At 37.9% G+C, this 18,572-nt stretch overlaps 1 protein-coding gene across 2 annotated transcripts in view; it reads left to right on the forward strand.

Annotated features, from left to right (window-relative positions):
- The window catches only part of EEFSEC (eukaryotic elongation factor, selenocysteine-tRNA specific), a 130,150-nt gene that overhangs the window by 53,430 nt on the left and 58,148 nt on the right, over positions 1–18,572 (forward strand). The window lies entirely within an intron of this gene.

An 18,572-nucleotide genomic window follows, 5' to 3' on the forward strand; every position in this document is an offset into this window, starting at 1 on the left:
CCAAATTGATGTTTAGAAAGGACTCCATTAAATGCAGTTCCACCTGAGCTAATAACTTTGAAGATGACAGTTATGTGCATTTATAACTTTTGACCTATCCAGATGTTCCAAGAATGTTCTATCATGAACTCAGTCCTTTTTTTCCAGATGCCCGATATATCCAGACTGCACATAACTGGTTGTCTTCTCTGAGATCAGAGTCTTTCCCCATTTTAAGAGATGCTCCGGAAGACTTTAATATTATGAAAAAAATCTTTGAAGCCAACTGTAAATTTACAGTTGGGAATATTAGAAAACGTTTAGAGGTAATACAAGCAACAAGAACATATTTAGGGAAGACAGTTTTGGATTTAGCTGGTTCCATTCATATGTAACCTTTAAAACACCTTGAAGATGAAGGCTTTGTTTGATGTGTTGTCAGTAACGCTGAGGATATTTTCATCAGTGTGAAATTCCATTGCTGCTTGTGTCATTTTCTTTTTCGGAGAGAGATTATTGTGAGGAAACTAAACAGCATTTTAAAAGATAACTTTAATTTTGTAGTAAAAACAACAAATAAGAATGAGAAGATGCAGTTCTATTCAGTCTCTTGTTTTTTAACAAGCTTCCTGTTTGAATTTTAATTAAAAAAAAAAAAAAGCAAGAACATGATCTATTTGTTCTCCAGTTTGTTTTTTAAAATGAAGATGATTTTAATTCTTGTCTGTCAAGGTGGAATGAAGTTAAACTATTTAACATTGGCAAGGTATTTTGAAAATTCATATATGGGAACAGAGATGGATAAAACAATTCATTTTTACATCAAACTTAAATGGGAAAATAAAAGGGAATATAACATTTATGCAGAGTTTTGTGATTATGGTGATTCACAAGAGAGACTTAGGCAGTTTAACTTATACATTACAAACAGTTGTAAAAACATACCATTAGACATCACAGTGTATAGTGGGCTGAGTTAATGTTGCTTTTGAATCCATAATGTTAAAGTTATCTGGTGTAGTGAGTGCAGATTCACAAATCAAACATTGCATTATTGCTTTTTGTTTTGCATTGCATTGTTCTCTCTGGACAGGGTTTCTTCTGCTCTGCTCTGCAGTGAAGTTTTAATCCTTTCATTTGTTCAGTGTCATCTAGCTACGATGTCTTGAACTGGTACGTTTTACTCGTGTCAGGATTTAGATAGACTTCAACGGAGGGAATACAGTGATGAGATAAAATTTTTTAACTATGCAGTTATTTAAAACATGCATGCTTGTTTTCTTGCTATTTTCCTATATATGGAAAATCACATTTAAAGGAGGTTAAACTTATGTTTAAATGTCATTATATTTTAAGTTTAATGTAAAAGTCTCTCTCCATCTCAAATCAGATGGTGATAATTTTTCCTAAGTGAACCTTTGCATAAATATATTTTTGAACCTCTTGGGTTTATCTATATTGGAATATATCCCTGTAAAAATTACTCCTGTATTTTCTAAATGTTTCATATCATGTTAACATTTCTTGGGAGCTTTTGTTCAGAATTTGAATTAATCTGTTTTATTTCAATTTTTAAATAGTGGCACTTGTAATGGATTCCTTAGCTTCAGTGTGAGCTGTGGATGCTGGATTATAAACATTTAATAGTTTTAAAAGAAACTTTGGGGATACTACAATATCTGTGGTGTATGCTGTATGTGAGAGTTTATGAATTTTAACTTCAGAAAAGGTGTGGGATGTTCTGTAAAGCTATAAAGATGAACTTTTTTCACGCCTTTGTGGTAGAGGCTGAGCTTTAGGGTCTGGTTCAGATTCTGTTCAATCACAGTTAAGGCTTCATTCTGTGCTTAACACCCTCCCCCAACCCCCCCATATTCAAAATAATGGAAAAATGGATTCTATCTTTTTTTACCTGTGCCTGTAATCAAATATTAAAACTTCAGTAGGCTGATAGAGAAGCTATGAATAGCATTTTTAAAAAAGCTCCCCCATATCTAGCAGTACTACTCAATTTAAGAGACTGCCCCTGTCTCCTACACTGATAAGAGGAAGTATAGAGATGGCCCAGGAAGTCTTGAAAGTTTTTTTTCTTTTATTTTTTTTTTTGGGGGGGGGGCAAATTTTACTATAGCGGGTCCTTAGGGTTATAAGGGAAAACAGATTTTTCAGAGATGCTGATTATCCCAGTTCCCACTCAAATCACTTGCAGCTACAAGAGCTCGATGTTCTTGTAAATCAGGCTGCTTTTATTTAGTGATGAGTTGAACTGTTTAACTTTAAAAATGGCCTGTGATTTGCTGCTGCTTAATTTTTATTTGTACTGTTGAAATGGTTCTCTAACTACTTAAAATCTGTGAAAGTACCCCCCCCCAAAAAAAAAAAAAAAAGCCCAAAGCACGCCACCCCAAGATTGGGTCTAAGACGACTTTGCTATATTTAAAGAGCATATTAAATCTATTTCTCAAGTGTAATTTTTTTAAATGTAGAAATTCTGTCTAGTTTGAATTCATGGCACTCGATAATGATCAGAATTCTACAATAATGAAAAATACGTCAGTGCTGAGACACGCACACTCTGAAGGTCCAAAAGTCCCAATGTTTATTTTTTATCAGGTTTTTGTTCATAAATACAAGCAGCTTTAGTTTCTGTGAAGCAGATGGCTCAGTGAAAAGGGGAGAAGCTGAAACCAGCATAGGCAGATGTTGAGCGAATGTCTCCCAACAAGCTCTTGCAAGGGTTGTGGTATGGACCTTCACTTCCTTTTGTTGTTCTGCTCACCATCTCACTTCTGGGATTTGGACTTAATTGCTGGGTGATTCTGTGGTGTAACCATCTAGCCATGTACCTGTTGCTTAAACAGCAGTCCAGCCAGTCTTTGAAGTAAGATTCATTCACCTCCTGTGCAGCCCAAGCTCATTCAGGTACCTTCTCAGAGCTGGTTCGTTGTTGCTTCAAGATCTTTTTCACTGACAAGATTTAGATCTGAACTCGATGTATTCAGTTATACCTTTTGGACTACACTTACAAAAAGCAGAAGGCTTTAGAAAAAAGAAAATTGTGTTCCAAAAGCCATCAATGGTCTCAGCCTAATCAATTATTTTTAATATTAAAAGTCAGCAGATGGAGCCAAAGACTTGTAGAAAAATTACTTGTGCTTGAGTGTATATTAAACCACAAAACCCACACAGTTTAACTAATAGTCCTTCTACTGAAATTTATAATAGCAAGGCTATTTAAGTTTGGTGCTAACCCTCATTCTAGCATCCCTATTTCATACTCTCTGAGCAGAATGGGAGCTGACCCCTTCATACGCGGGGAGTCTAACAAGACTAGACAGAGCAAAGTTGGAGTTGGAACCTGATTTTCTTTGCAGATTTATATCTGTGTGAGGTTTTCTGAGGCCTTGATCATCACTTTATCAGAAAAATGGTATTATGTTTTGTCAATATTTTCACTTCTCCTATGAGCACAGTAATTGGAATCCACTGTTGACGGTTAGATTGGAATTCATTACGACCTCATTTTTGTTACTGCATGGTTGGTAAAGTCCTGGGGTTTTGTGTTTTTCCTCTGAAGCAACTGCAGTCGGCCTTTGCCTCAGATAATATGTCAGACTTGATACTCTAATAGGCTACCCTATGCTTTTATTGAATGTTAGCATCCTTTTGGGGGCTTAAATAATATCTTTAGAAAAATAAGGGGGTGAAATGTTTTCCAAACGGTGTGTAATTTATCCCACATTAATAAAGTAAAAAAACCAAAGGCAATAAATATATCGACCTTTTGCAGGAAGGAGGGAAAAATACCTGTCATAGTTATAAAATATATTATTTAAAGGGGATGCAAGTAGTGATGATATGGACAGAACAGAGAATATTCCAGTGGTACATACTGTTTTGCCTTTCAGTAAAGATGGAAAATGAAAATTTACGTGGCTAATGGCAGCTATTTAAATTAAATTGTCAAATTTCATTTTTAAAATTCTTGCTCCTCTAAATCTAATCCTCTGAAAGGCTGTGATGTATACATGTTATCCCTAGAATATAAAGTGGTATATAAACATATATTTAAGTATTGCATGTACCTTGTTCACCTTCATTTTATTGATGCTTGAAGTTAGGTTTCTTCAGTTTGGACCAAGCATCTACTTACAGTGGCTTTGCCAGCTTGGTTTATTGGCCAGGTTAAAAGTTTTTCTTATTTGTCTCTTTATCTGGCCTCATCTATGCCTAAATTATCATTTTCCCCACTCGTCCTCTTCAGAGACAGTGATAACACTTCAACCAGTTGTACCTGCTTGCTGACTTGCTTTCCTCTAATCACCATTGACTGTAATAGCAAGAATTTCTAACACTGACATTTTTCTTTTGAATGATGTAAACACTTCTTAGTTTCAGATTCACTCCTAACTTACTGTAGGCATTTCCATTTTTCTCCCTAGATAAAGGTATCCAGTCACTTCCAATAAAATTATTATTATTATTTTTTTCCTAAGCCTTGAAGTTGTACCAAAAAACCCATAAAACATAGGACTGGAGGGTGCACCCCAAGTTATATCTTACTCTCATCTCCTAAAAGTGCAGGTAACCACATCTTGGAGTCTCACTGTGATGGGTATCTTCTATATCCATATTCACTGTAAAAGAATAATAATGCATTTTAGAATAAAGACAATGTAAATCTGTGGCATAGGGAGACTGTTTTTTTGTTGTTGTTGAATTTATAAGCAACATCTGAATACGCAGTCTGAGTTTAGCATTGATTTTCACTGAGATAAACACAGATATCCTCTGTGTAATACTGCCCTGAAAGATTAGAGCAAATGCTCTTTTGCTTTTTGAGAGAAGAATGTTTTGGCTAATGAAGAACAGTTGGTAGATATGGTGGCCACCGCGGTAGCGTCTACTTAGTGAAGATGCTATGAAAAGCTGCAGTTACTAGCTAGTGTTTCAATGTTGCAGACTTCCCCTTGTGAGTTGTTGCCTTTGTCACACTTAATGCTCTTCTGATATTATGCATCTATCCTAGTCTTTAGCAGTGAATAAACCTAACTGGGTGCTTTTTAATTTTATACAGTTTTTTTTCCAAGATGTCTACCTCCATAGTGTATGGGGCTTTTTTTGTCCTCGGGCATTTCTTAATCATTTTAAATTGAAAAGGTACATACAATTACAACATGTATAATGTATTAAGAGAGAAAGTGGTGATGCAGTTTTGCACTATTTAAGAAATTCATAATCCGATCCAGTATTTTAGAGAACGGCAGCTGTTGAGACCTAGTGGTTACAGTGAAAAAACTGCAAATGAGGAGATCTGATCATGAAGGAATACTTCAAAAGATCTGATAGAACATGTAAAACTACACTGGAAAAAAAAATCCTAAAGAATATAGAAAAGATTTTTGCATTGGTGGATAGGCTAGATAAGCTTACTTTAGACTGGATCCAGTCATCTTGGTGTATTTCTTGTGACCTGCACATTTTGGGTTATGCATAATCTCAGCTTTAACTTAAAAAGCAAAGGTTCTAGCTCTCAAGGCTGTGAGGGAGTGACAGTAGCAGTGTTATAGTTCTGACTCTGCAGATAGGGCAAAAGTAAAATCTTGTAAAATCATGTAATCATGTAAAATCATGTAAAAAAAAAATCATGTAAAATCTTCACTGGCCATTTCAGTGAGGGTCTTAGCAGATGTGATGGGGCAGGGAATAGACTTGAAACCTCGCAGGATAGGAGATGGAAGATTCTGCAAAGAAAGAATTCTAGGTAGGAGCAGAAGAGATATGCATAGATAGAAAAGAGTGAGAAACAAAAGTGGTTTTTGTTATGTCACAGTACTGTATAAACTGCTAAGAGATTGTGCTTTGCTATGTGAAATGCCAGTGTTGCAGCGCTCCAGTTCACTCTTTCATAGGCTTCAGGTTGTCCTCCTTGCCTTTCCCAAGCTTTTGGCTTTGGCAATCTGTTGCCAGATATTTTTGTATGATGGCTGTAGTGGCATCTTCTGTTACTCATGCATGTTGCAACCTCAGGGAACTTATTTTGAGGTCAGTTTGTGGTCCACGTGTAGTTTTCTTTTAAAAGACCCATAATGGATTACAATGATTTGTAAATTGTTGGCTCTTTTCCTTCTCTTCCTCCTGACTGATGACTATTTCCTTATTGTTAGTGTGTAAATTCCCAGAACAGATCTTCCTTCACCTTTTGGGGAAATATTCTAACACATAGTAAATCATAAAGCAAGCAATAAATAAACACCAACAAAAGCAAAAGCGAATTTTGCTCATAGTTTATGCTGCATATTCTGGTGACATCATATTAGCTAGGAGAATCCTGTTGTGCATTCACCATACTTCAGCAATACCTGCGCATCTCTGCAGAATGCGTTTGCTTCCTTTACTGAATTGCAATATGTTTCCCATGTCCCATATTTCCGTTACAGGTGTCTGTGATACCTGATACTGGAAAAGGAGGCTCACCTGTTTTAAATAAGAAATTAATTTGCACAGGTGTTTAGAAATACTAAAATACATTGGGAGTTGTCATTGGTTTGGATCTTGATGAAGATTTAAAAATGATGTTAGTAGGCCTGCCACTAAAAAGACGGGGGCAGGGGAAGCTGTAGAAATATTTATTCATCTGATGACAGCTGAGAGGTTTAGGCAAATAAAAAATGTGTTTAAAAGATAAAATAGTTCGGAATTCTTTCATTTGAATATAGCTCCTGGCTGTCATTATCAGAATATACCTGGTATGCTTTGCAGTGCATGTCAGGAATTACTACTTTTACAATCAGACCTTGTTCTTTTTTCTTTCTTTTTCTTTTTTTCTTTTTCCCCTTTCAAATTGAACAGCTCTTCCATAGCAAGTTAACAAATCCTTGAGAGGCAAAGAAGTCACAACTCTGCTTCTATTGTAAATGCTTGTTGTACCAGAGGTGGGAGACCCTTTTCATGAGTTAATCAAAAAGACCTATGCAAACAAGCAGAGGATTTTTTTCCTCAATCAGTTACTACAGTTACAGAGCCTGACATTGTTAGGTGAACCTTCATGATCTCATAGGCTACTGCATATTCCTGTGTGCCAGACCTCTCTTAATAAAAGTGTGGGGCACTGCATACACAAATTCATAGCAGCTGTCACAGCTGGCTGTGGTGAAGTTTGGTCAAGACCCTTTGAACTTTTTATTTCACACTAATCCCATTTAGTGTGATCAATATATGGACCTCCAGCTCCTTGGTCTGTTAATTAGGTGTCAAGTGTTGGGTTGGCTGGTGTCAGGCTGTAAAATACAAACACAGAGGAGACTATCAGTAGGGAAGTGAAGTGTTTATTGTCTGCTGTATAGGAGCCATTGGTTCTGGAAAAACTCCCTTCCTATCCTGAGATGTCCTTAGGGATCTCTAGTGCCTTTTGTTTCTCTCAGTAATGTAAACATATAGTTAAATAAGTGTTTTACCAAAAATGTTGGTGTGGCTGGGGACTGCAGAATTGTGCAGAAGATCAAATTCTACTAATAATTTGATTTTGAGATACCCCTTTACTTCCTCCCCCCCCCCCCCCGGCTTAATAGAAGTGCTTATCAATTGGTCTGATAATTATTTGTTTTGGGTTGTTTAAGGTGGGAATGGTTTCTTGTTTTTCTTAGATATATCTAAAATAAAGCTTCTCCTAAGACTACCTATATTTATTTTAACTTGTACTTTGTAACACGCGGGGCATAGACAGGATACCTAAGATCTTCATTTCCTTCATCTTAAAGAATCTTGGGAGATTTTTGAACTCCCCCATCTTCAGTTCTGCATCATCTAGGGAAGGGTGAATGTATGAAAGCTGAAATATTATTCTACATATTTTGGGTTCCTTTATTTCAGTCCTCCAGTGACAGAAAGTACTGGGGAGTTCTGAGTAGTTTGTTTCATCTCCTTTGAAGAAAAACTTAAATTTATAATCCCAGATCAGACCTTTCCTATAACTCATGCAACTCATCCTGTTAACTGTTTTAATATATGGCACCACTATTTCATTAAACAACATCCAGGAATAATTAGTTCAGCAACGATGCCTCGGAACAAAAGCCCTTGATTTCGTTTAACTTTATAAGTTGGTCTCTTTTGATCTGCAAGAGCACATCTGGGGCCTTTAAGAAAGCAGAAAGAAAAATATTAAATGTTTAGTAAGGCTGTTGGTGAAGGTTTTCAAAGCACAGTAACCCTTTGGTACCAGGATGTAGCTCAGAGGCAAAAAAAGTGTGAATTTCTTATTTCATGAGATATCATATGGCAGCTCTCTATGGTAAATGCTGTTTTTGTTAGCAAACGACCATTACATTTTAGCTTTGTTATTTCCGACTTCATAAGGTGCTGTTTCTTCATTCTTTACCCCATTTTTTCCCCTTCATCTTTCTGTCCTTCCCCTTTCTTCAATCAGTTGCATGTGAATAGATGCATCAAAATCATCATTATAAACCTGACTCTTTTCTACCAAGTATCTATGCATTAGAATTTGTTTTTGCTCTATCAAATTTTGCACCATACTGCTTTGTTCCTTTAATAGCTTAGTATTATTTGCCAAGATGGTAGGGATAAATCCATTTGTTCTTTCTCTACGCTCAACTGCTGGGGTTTTGAAAATATTATACAATGCAGAGGATATAAATTTACTTGTCTAATCCTAAACACTGTTGCTGACTTGGATTAGACATTGCTTTCCAGTCCAACTGTGTAAAATTTACCGTGTAAAAAATCCTACCTCAAGGAAAAGTTGCAAGATTTTTGTATACCAATTGTTCTTAATTTCATAAAATAAAAAGGATTGTTGCAGAAGACACTCAAGTCTGAATAGTTATTCATGCCTTTTTCCTCCTCTTCTCACAGCAGAGGTAGCCTTTGCTTTGATTATAATTAGCACAAAGAATTCACTAGGAGTAGTACCGTATCATTTGATTTGTACTGATGTGCATAGTTGTTTGCTTTTTTGGTGCTGCATTGCACTAGGATGCTGTTGTATTTATAGTCCAGGTATCTTCTAGAATATATATACACACAAATCACCACGATTACTGTTAACATTTGCCACAATTAATGAAGCCTACCTGATCTCTCGGTAATTATTCATCACTTTTGTTTCATTGTGTGTAAATCATGGCTTTTATTAATGAGCTTATTTTAGAGAAGGGACGGGAGAATTTTGTTCATGGGAAAAAAAAATGAGCATAAGAACTTATTTCTTATTTTTTCCCTTGGCCTGTCAAAACAGAAGTGAGCAGACCTGAAAATATAATTTTTCATTACAGATTTTATTTTTAAATGCAGCTTTCTGTTCACTCTGTTTGTTTTCCTTAGTGAGCCTTTAACTCCAAGGTTATGACCTAATACTGACCTCCTCTTTCCATTCTCAATTGCTTTTGACCTACTCCATTAAGTAAAAAAGAAATAACCTAACAGAAGGGTAACCAGATCACTGCTACCACACCAAGGAAACAGGCAGGCTTTGGGATGCTCTTCTTTAATCTCTCTATCCACAGAGCCTTCATTTTAATTTGCAAAATTGAACCCAGATCGAGAGCAGTAAAGCCTGAATACGGTAAATATTCATGCCTCAGTGATCTAGAGTGGCTCCATTACATTTTAGAGATTGGGAGAATTACCTTTTGGATTATGTATATTCATGGGCTGATTTTTATTTAAGATATAATATTACTCACATTGGGCTACATGTCACACATTCTACCAAAACCAGCCTTCTCACAAAGCTCCAAATGTTCCTTACATGTAAAAGTTTTACTTCTTTAGCCTATAGTTTCCCCCCTTTTATGCTTTTCAAAGACTGGTAGTAAACAAATTTCTTTTAAAGAAGGGAAAAATCCCAGTAGAAATTTTTCTATAAAACCTTCAACCCTGTGTTTACTGTGATATATTCTTTTGCATGTGACTTTGAAGTCTTCAGATAAAAGTATTATTGTTCTAAACCAAAATCTATTAAAAAAAAAAAAAAGCAATTTAATTCATTCTGTTGGAAGAACAACATTCTAGACAGCTTTTCTTAACCTATCTTTGCATTGGTTTTGATTTCTTTTTGGAATTTTTCTTTGAAAAATATTTTATTGAAAAATATTTTTGAAAAGCTGCAGGAACTTTAATTGCTATGTAAACGGTAAACTTATTCCATGTCATAGTTCTACTATGGGTCTGAGGTTCTTTGCCTAGCTACTTGCTGGCTAAACACATTGGCATTATATATGCTCTTAAAATGTGTATCTTGTTTTCTGTAGAGAGGGATGGCACAAGCGTTGCCACTTACAGTTAAGGTTACTTGACATCTTAAGATTCCTTTTTCAGTTATATGAAACTTAGATTGGAGTCATCTGGAGATGAAGGGATACCTGCATAGGTGTCTGGCTTCTGCTCCCTTCCCCACATCCTTGGAGAGCAGGATCTCTGCCCTAAGTCCCACGCATGCAACGTGCATGGTGGTTGTGCTCGGGCCAGAGCAGCAAAGGGAAATGTGGTCTGCCTTTCGTTCTTCCCTCTCCTCTCTGCTGGAACAAAGAGGACGTGAAGTAGATTCACCCGAATCTAGAGGAAGCAATGCAGAGAGCACTTAAAGGAGCAGTGGGAGCTTGGTGGCCCAGAGCAGGACAACTGCTGAAGTAGGACTGCATGGTGGCTTTGGCATGATTTGGTGTTGCATTTCTTTACACTTGCAAAGTGGCATCAGTATTGCTTAATGTGACTCTTGGTGTTGCCCCCTGTGATTCCCAGGTAGAAGAAACGTAAGGGATGAAAGTAGGAAGAGCATACTGAGAACGAAGAGGGCTGATGAGGAAGTACAGGATCAAGGAAGTGATGATGGTAGATTTGGGTGAAGAGGATAGAAATAGGGGATGACAGGGACAGAAGCTGGCTAGAGGAAATACGGATAGAAGGAGGTAGTGGCAAAAGTATATGTGATTACTGGGAAATGTTGCTGGGGCAAATTGTACTTGACCAATGCAATTGACTTCTATGAGAAAATGTAGACGTGGGAGGAGTCTTGATTTTAGTAAGGCTTTTGACATCTCCCACAGCATTCTCCTTTGGAACCTGTGGAGCTGTGAGCTGGGTTTGGGATTTTGGTGTGAGCTGAAAACTGGCCGAAGTGCTTGAGGTCATTGGGAGTTTTGCTGTGAACAGGTAAAATTGCTATAAAGTGCAAATATTCTGAAAAATCAGCCTTTCAATTTCACAAACTGGACACTTAGTTTTTCTTGAGAATTTGGATCTTCACAAGTTATGTGGTGGTTTCCTACATGCAGTTGAGGGTTAATGCCATCTCATATCACAAGGGTGACATAGATTGCTGAACTTTAGTAAATAATAAAATACTCTAGTAAGAAAGCATATGTGCAGTAAAGCGAGGATTTGATGGTGTACAGTAAATGATTAATGCAAGGCAGTTCAGTTATGAGAAGAAAAGAAATAGTTTCTTATTCATTGAAACTTGTTCAGCCTGTGCATGGAATGGAACAGGTTCTGTTGAAAAAGTTTGAGGTTATATATTTAAAGGGTGCAGGAGAATGGATATGCACAGAAGGTCACTTAACATTATGTGCAAAATCTTAACACTTGCTAATTTTTGATTTGTGATTGTGCGTGTGAATATAGCATATATGTAATTAAAATTATGGCTTTAAAGCAGAGCAGCATGAGAGTAAAATCATTGACCTGCTTTTTTATTTACTGGGCGTATAGCCATTTTAGATACTGTAAAGGAATTAAGCTAAGGGGATTTTAGTAACCCCTTTTATTTTGTCTTATTCCAGTGTTGTAGTGCAGGCAACTCAGTCTATGGAATATTTTATCAAGAAGAGGAGTACCTTAGAAAAAAATCTGATAGCATGTGTGTGGGATTAGATCAGCACCACAGTGGTCATACAGTGATGCCCTCATAAACTTTAGTTTCAGAATAAGCTAAAAGAAGCATTCTGTCTGAAATTTTTGTCTCCAGATAGGAAAGTAATATAGCATGTGGAGGAAAGTGAGGCTGTGGTCAAACAACAGATTTTAGAAATATTCAAGACCTCTCAGAAAACAGTTTTAAAGCCACATCATGCTGATGATATCAGCAAACTTGGAGTGTTTTCTGACTGTCTGAGGCTTCTCCCATTTGTACTTGGTCCTAACTGCCGTTTTGCCATTGACAACCAAAAGAAATGGCTTGCCGCAATCAGAGTACAGAGACAAACTTTGTATCATGTAATTGCTGTTTAATGACAGACTGTTGGCAACACCTGTTTTGTCTTGGTTTTATGCTTTTCTGAAATCCCTGGTTGAAGATCTGTGAAACTCCTAATTTCATTGAGATATGACATGAACCCCAAAGGTTCAGAGAATGAAAAAAATATTCCTTCCCCCCCCCCCCCTCCAAATAGACTTGTTATTTTGTGGGATGGAGTAGGGCAAGGAACTCAACTCATGAGTTCTGAATGCTTGTTGCTTCTGTCTTGTGCTTTCACAGCCTAGGTGTCCTTTGACAGTTTTGAGCAGGAAGGGTTTGCCGCCTTTGCTAAAATGCATTGCTCATTTATGGGACTCAGTCTTGCTTGTAAATGGTCATTCCTCATTTATAAAGGAAAGAGTTCAGAATGCTTTGGTTTTAGAAGAGGATTTATGAAACAATCTGATTAAATGTAAGAACTGTCTTATGCCTGCATTTGAGCTTTACTTAGTTTCAGTATATGAGCTTAGGCAAAGGTTGGCTGAAAAATAAAAACTGCCATAGTCTTTCAGGCAAGTGGGTTACTGTTCTGACAATGTAGCTTGATATCCTGAGACCACCAGCAAGTACAGGAAACTGGAAGGTGAGAGATGTCTTATGCTTTATTTGGAGTTGTAACAGCACAGAGGGGAGGAAGACTATCCTTCCTTTCAAAAGCAGCAAATATTGGATGCACTTTGGTACAGCTGGGCCTTGGTTTTCTTCTCCTCTTCAGCTGTAGGCAGACACTTCTGCTGGGTGATATTAAGGTGTCATTTCTCGTATTTAGCATCCTATTGAGATGTGTGGTTAGTCTATGCCTTGCAAACTTTTTTCCTATTTGCGTGCTGATTTAGGCAGGCTTGTTCTTGTATTTTTAAACTTCAGGAAACCATGCTTTCTTCATTTAATAATTCCTTTCCCTTCTCAGTTGCAAATTTAAAGATGCAGCTCTTGCAATTGGACTCTTAGACATTTTAAACTAGTTGGAGTCCTCTGTATTCGAAATGAGGTCCTTTTTTGCAATACATATGTAATACTCCTTTTATAAATACTGCATTTATAATCCATTTTTCCCTGATAGACTATTAATAATTACTTATTATAACTTGCAGTTTCTCATGAGCATTACAGGAAAAGTAATGGTTGCTGTATCTCTTGTATCAGAAAGATGCGCTCACAGCATTGGGAGGCAGCAGGATGGCTAGGTTCTTATCTAAAGAAGCTATGAGCAATGGCACATGGCTGATAACTTAATGGAAGTTGGATAAATAAAGGAAAAGAAGCTCTGACATATCAGGGGAAAAAGTCATTAGTGGACAATTTCTGTATCCTGTTTTCTATTAGTCTGTACTAAATTGCTTTGAAAATCTTAGTGGGCTTTTCCTTTGGTCTTCAAATAACAGGTTCTCTTCTTATATTGAATACATTTGTTTATCTCAAGGGCTGAACTGTTTGGGTGCTTTTAATTTCTGTTTTGCATTTTTTAAATCTGCTTTTGAACACATGCACTTCTTCCAGTCCTCTTCCTTCTCACCCTTTTTACAGACCTTTACATAATGCTTTAGGAACATTAACGTGATTATCCAAATTAAAAAACAAAAAAATAAAGCAAATCCCTTTGTGAATGATGTAAGATTTCAACACATGGCTCTTGATTTATATGATGAGATATAGTCAATTCGCCTGTGCCATAGTTAGAAAGCAAAATGTGAGCGACTCTCTAAGCTAAGTTTGTAGTAAGTTTTATAATGCTAAGTTTTCCATGTTTACGTACATTGTTTGCATGCAATAAAGTCTGTCTTTTTAAAATTACACCCATATTATTCACTTTCTTTCTGTTTCTAAATACCTAATTTCCAGAGAGAAGGTTAAAATAAACCTCCATTTATTGCATTGCTTGAACGATCCTTGCACTATTTTCATGGACATAAGATAGAAAAGAAAGCATTTTAAGAACCAAAAGTTGGGTGTGTGAAATAAATGCAAAGAAATCCCCACTGTATTGCTCCTAATTGGTTGCAGTTATGAATTTCTATTGCTCAGGACAGAATGCTCCAAAATGTTCAGCGTAACTTGGCTGGTGGATAGCTGGACTGGCTGATGTAGCCCCAACTCTGTGTTTGTAACTTCTCTTGCCGTACAGCTCAAGAAAATATGCGAAAGTTCAGAGCGGTGTTATAACTTGTGGGGATCCCTGCACTGGGAAACTGGGTATGTGCAAGGGAGACGCCATCTGATGCCAAGTGCCAGCTGCGTCCTTTGCAGTGTCTCCTGGTTTGTATTTTAAAGGCCAGAGAGAACAAGGATGAATTTCAGTTATGTTCTTCAGTCTCTGAACAAAACTACATTGAGTATTTTAAGCCATGGATGAACGTCTTTGTCAGTCAAGGTCAGAGCAAAATGGAATAAAATACGGTACCGATGTCCGTGGTCTACTTCGAAAACGGGAAGTTAGTGATTTAAAGCTACTTTGGCTCTGTTAGTTGATGCAGCGGGTGCAGCTCACCTCCCTGATCCGCTTCTGGGCCAGCTCCATGCCCGAAGGAGCTGCAGTTCCTGTTCAGCTCTCATGCTGTCGCCTAAGCATCACGGAGCCTTTTTTGGTCAGACTGTAATTCCCACACGCGTTGTCCTCTTGCAACAGAGCTTTGGGTCGATTAATATACTGCGCTGTATAATGAATGCTTTTGCAGTTGCTTCCAATACTGAAACACACAGGAAATAAAGGAATGGGAATGGGGATGCTGTTTTCTAGGAGAGACTTAGTCAGGATCCTAGACTTTTTTGAACTCGCAGTGGAGACTGCGATCGGAGGACTAACAGCAAAATTTATTGGGGGGGGGCACACTGTTGAAACCTCATGCAGCAGCTGGAAAATACTGCTGTATTTGTGGGTGGTCCCGTGCGGGATGTCTCATACCTGCAGGAGCCTGCACTGGGTGTAAGAGCAGGTTCTGGTGGCGGGTGACCTGTGTGGGAGGTGGCTGTGAAGGGCCCTGGGCTGGTCACAGCCGGTTCCAGCCGCCCTGCGCCAAAACTGCAGCCAGTCAGGGCAGCACCTGGCGCCTCTGCTCAGATATATCGAAGAAATGGTGGTGGCTGCTGTGAAGGGGAGGTGAAGAGGAGCCATGGACATGAGGACATGTGGAAGGGAAACGTGAGGGAGCACGAAGGCAGAGAGAGGAGATGAGGAGACACAAGGGGGAGACCCAGGAGGACGCACGTGAGAGAAGGCGCAGGTGGAGGCATGAAAATGGGGCACAGGAGGAACCTCTGAGGGGCTGCGGCCGCGGGGGACCTGTGCCGGGGCCGGGACGTCCCTGAGGAGCCTGCAGTCCCTGGGGTCCCACGCTGGAGCAGCAGAAGCGGTGGGAGGCAGGGAGCCTCCGAGGCTGCGTGTGCTGGCCCCGACCGCCTCGCCGAGGGGGAGTGGGGGCAGGAGAGCTGTGGGAGCAGAGCTGAGCCTGCGGGAGAGGAAAGGCATTTCCCTACATACTGGCTTAATTTTTTGTTTTGTTTCTTAATATCCAAATCAATAACCAAAAGTTTGTTAATTGACAATAAATCAAATAAATTCAAATTCCCGAGGCGATTACAGCAAGCGCTTGTCATGGGAAGTGACACTTTAAAATTATCTCTTCCTTTTAATGTAGTTTAACACTGAGAAATGTGGAAGAAGACAGCCCATGTTTTGATACAAGCCAGCTCTGTATGCCATAGTTGAGAACTGCAAATCTAATTGAAGTTGAATCACATGAAATAGGTATTTCAAAAACACTTGCTAATTCTCCTTTTGATCATTATTTATAGTCTGCATGTCAGACACAGCAAGCCTAATTTAAGTCAACTTAAGGTGAGAGGAGGCGTAACACTTTTGAGGAATATGTTTCATAGATGATTACTGTTCTTCTAATTAAATGCTGAGGTGTGTTAAACATATGAACACAACTACAGGTGGCTTTTTTAAACACAATTTTTATTCTTTAACTTTATCTGAATCCTGTGAAAGGTGTTTCAGATGAATGTATAAAAGAATATTATAGAGACTGGCAAAGGTTTTCCTGTAATATTTTAACTTAACGCTTTAGATGGGAAATTTTTTAAAAAGGGATATTACAAACTTGAATTTTCATTACCAAATAAAGAAAAAAAATCTGCATTTTGGCTCCATTCAGGGTAGAAAACCGTGCAGATCTTTAGTGCAAGTTTCAGTTCCATTTTTGTTTTGGGGAATAACAGGGCTGGAAGATTGCTTAGCCTCTTGCAAGTTTATTCCCTCTGTCCATAGTTTAGAAAATGGAAGATATACTGCTGGTATTATTGCATTTGAAGTCATATGGAGCCTTTCAAAATGGTCTGGACTGGTATTTTCAAATGGCAATTTCAAATCCTGTAGTACTTGTTTCTTTGAAACACATTTATTTAGATTTTTAAGTCCTAAAAGATTAGATGATGTATCACCTGTTGTGAAATACCAGAGAGAGGTAGGTTATAGAGAAAGAAAAAAGGAGGGATTTGATTCAAGTCTCTGTAGTTCCAACCTTCTAGGATACAAGCATGCAAGTGAGCAGAGGGGTAGAGATTAATTGCTAAATCGTTTCTCTCTAGCCCATCTAGAATAGGTAGTACTGTCTAGGATGTTTGCCTAAAAGGATAATGAATATATATTTGAGTTCAAAAAAACTTGAAACTCAAGTCCTAGTAACTGTTTAAGAGCCTTTTTTGTCTGTTCTGACATGAGTTAAGATCACACCAGACTATTTTGGTCCAGACTTTTTAGCAAGGGATTTTTTTCCTACATACACACACCTCTTGATCTCCTTTCTCATAATACCCTGTAGATTGTTTGAAAGTACATAGGCATTGATGTGATACTTGATTTGAAAAGTGCTACAACAATAACTTGTTATAGTCTGAAAAAGGGTGTATCTTTTGGTTTTGGTTAGCAGCCAGAGATCCAGGGAACCCAAACAATATTTGTAGCAGTGAAGCTCACAGCCATTGTTACTTGTATAATTATGATTTCAAGAAAGAATACAGAATATTTGTTGTTTCCCAGAAGCTGTGTATCTGCTAGACTCCTTTTTCCTTGTTTTCCCATGTTTGTGAAGGATAAACATTCTGTATATTGTTTGTGCCCATTCTTTGCTGACTTATTTGGAGTGCTTTTATGTTGTAGCTGCTGAAGATTTTAGTTTACACAGTAGACTTTTCATCTGCTTTCCTTCTACTCCTTGATTCTGATTAAGTTTCTGCAGCTCCTGCCCCATCTCCCCCATGCTGAGTCTTTCTTCTTTCTTTTCTACAGTCTTCTCTGTGTTGCTTACTGCAGCGATGTTGGGAAGAGACGTATAAAGATTAGTCTGAAGCCAAGTATTAGGCCCTTCCTATAGGGCATCAGGCTTTGTAGAAAAGGAAAAGATGAAAGATGTTAATTCCACTTCTGTGTGGCACCTGAGTCACACAAGCTGATATTTTCAGTGTTATCCTGCACGTAGATAATTCCGTGATTAAAACGAGTAAGTCTTACTTCTCTACACCGCTCTGAAAAGTCTGTCATAGTAGACTTGCTCAAAGTTGTGTAGCCTCTGAAGTACTGAGAATGAAAACCAGATCTGCTGAGTTCCATCCTAAAGTCTTTAGGTTTGGGACCCTCTTCATCACTGTTTATATTGGTTTCTTTCTTTCAGGAGCAGAAGATAATGGGATGGGCAGGAATTAGAAGATAGGTTACTGAGGGGTGTGCACAAGTTGGAGACTGATTTGAGAACAGTTTCAGATGAGTAAGATACTAAAAGCATGAATGCTGGGAATTGCACAGTAGCATTTGGCATGAACTTTTTGATAGCTGTGGAATTGATAATAAGAAAAGAGCGCAGAAAGGAAAACAATTGATACAGATAGTGGAGATCTGTTCTGCCATTTTTTTTTCTGTCCATGTTCACAGTATAATTCATTGTATAGTCATAAAGACTTACCAAAGAAATGATCTCTGCAACAGAGATTCCCATGGAGAGTTCTGTTTTGGATCTGAATTTTGAGGTTTCAGCCCTTCCGTAATAAATGCTTTGTATAACTTTTATGTAGTGATGAGTCTTTTCCAAGAACTTAATATGTATTTAGGAGAGAATTATTTTATTCTTGGCAAAAACTGTCATTATTTCCCTATTAAAAGCTTAGTATCTAATGTAGAAAGTTCAGGCAAAGAGCAAACAGCTATTCAACATCTATTGGTGTGAATGTATCAGGTAGCAACATAAACACATAACCAGAAAAAATGCTTGGTTATACACAACCCCCCTTCCAAAAAAAAAAAAAAATCAAAGAATAGTTGGCAAAACAAAAACAGAAGCCA

This window comes from Apteryx mantelli, chromosome 12 (assembly GCF_036417845.1).
Source record: "Apteryx mantelli isolate bAptMan1 chromosome 12, bAptMan1.hap1, whole genome shotgun sequence".
Taxonomy (NCBI): Eukaryota; Metazoa; Chordata; class Aves; order Apterygiformes; family Apterygidae; genus Apteryx; species Apteryx mantelli.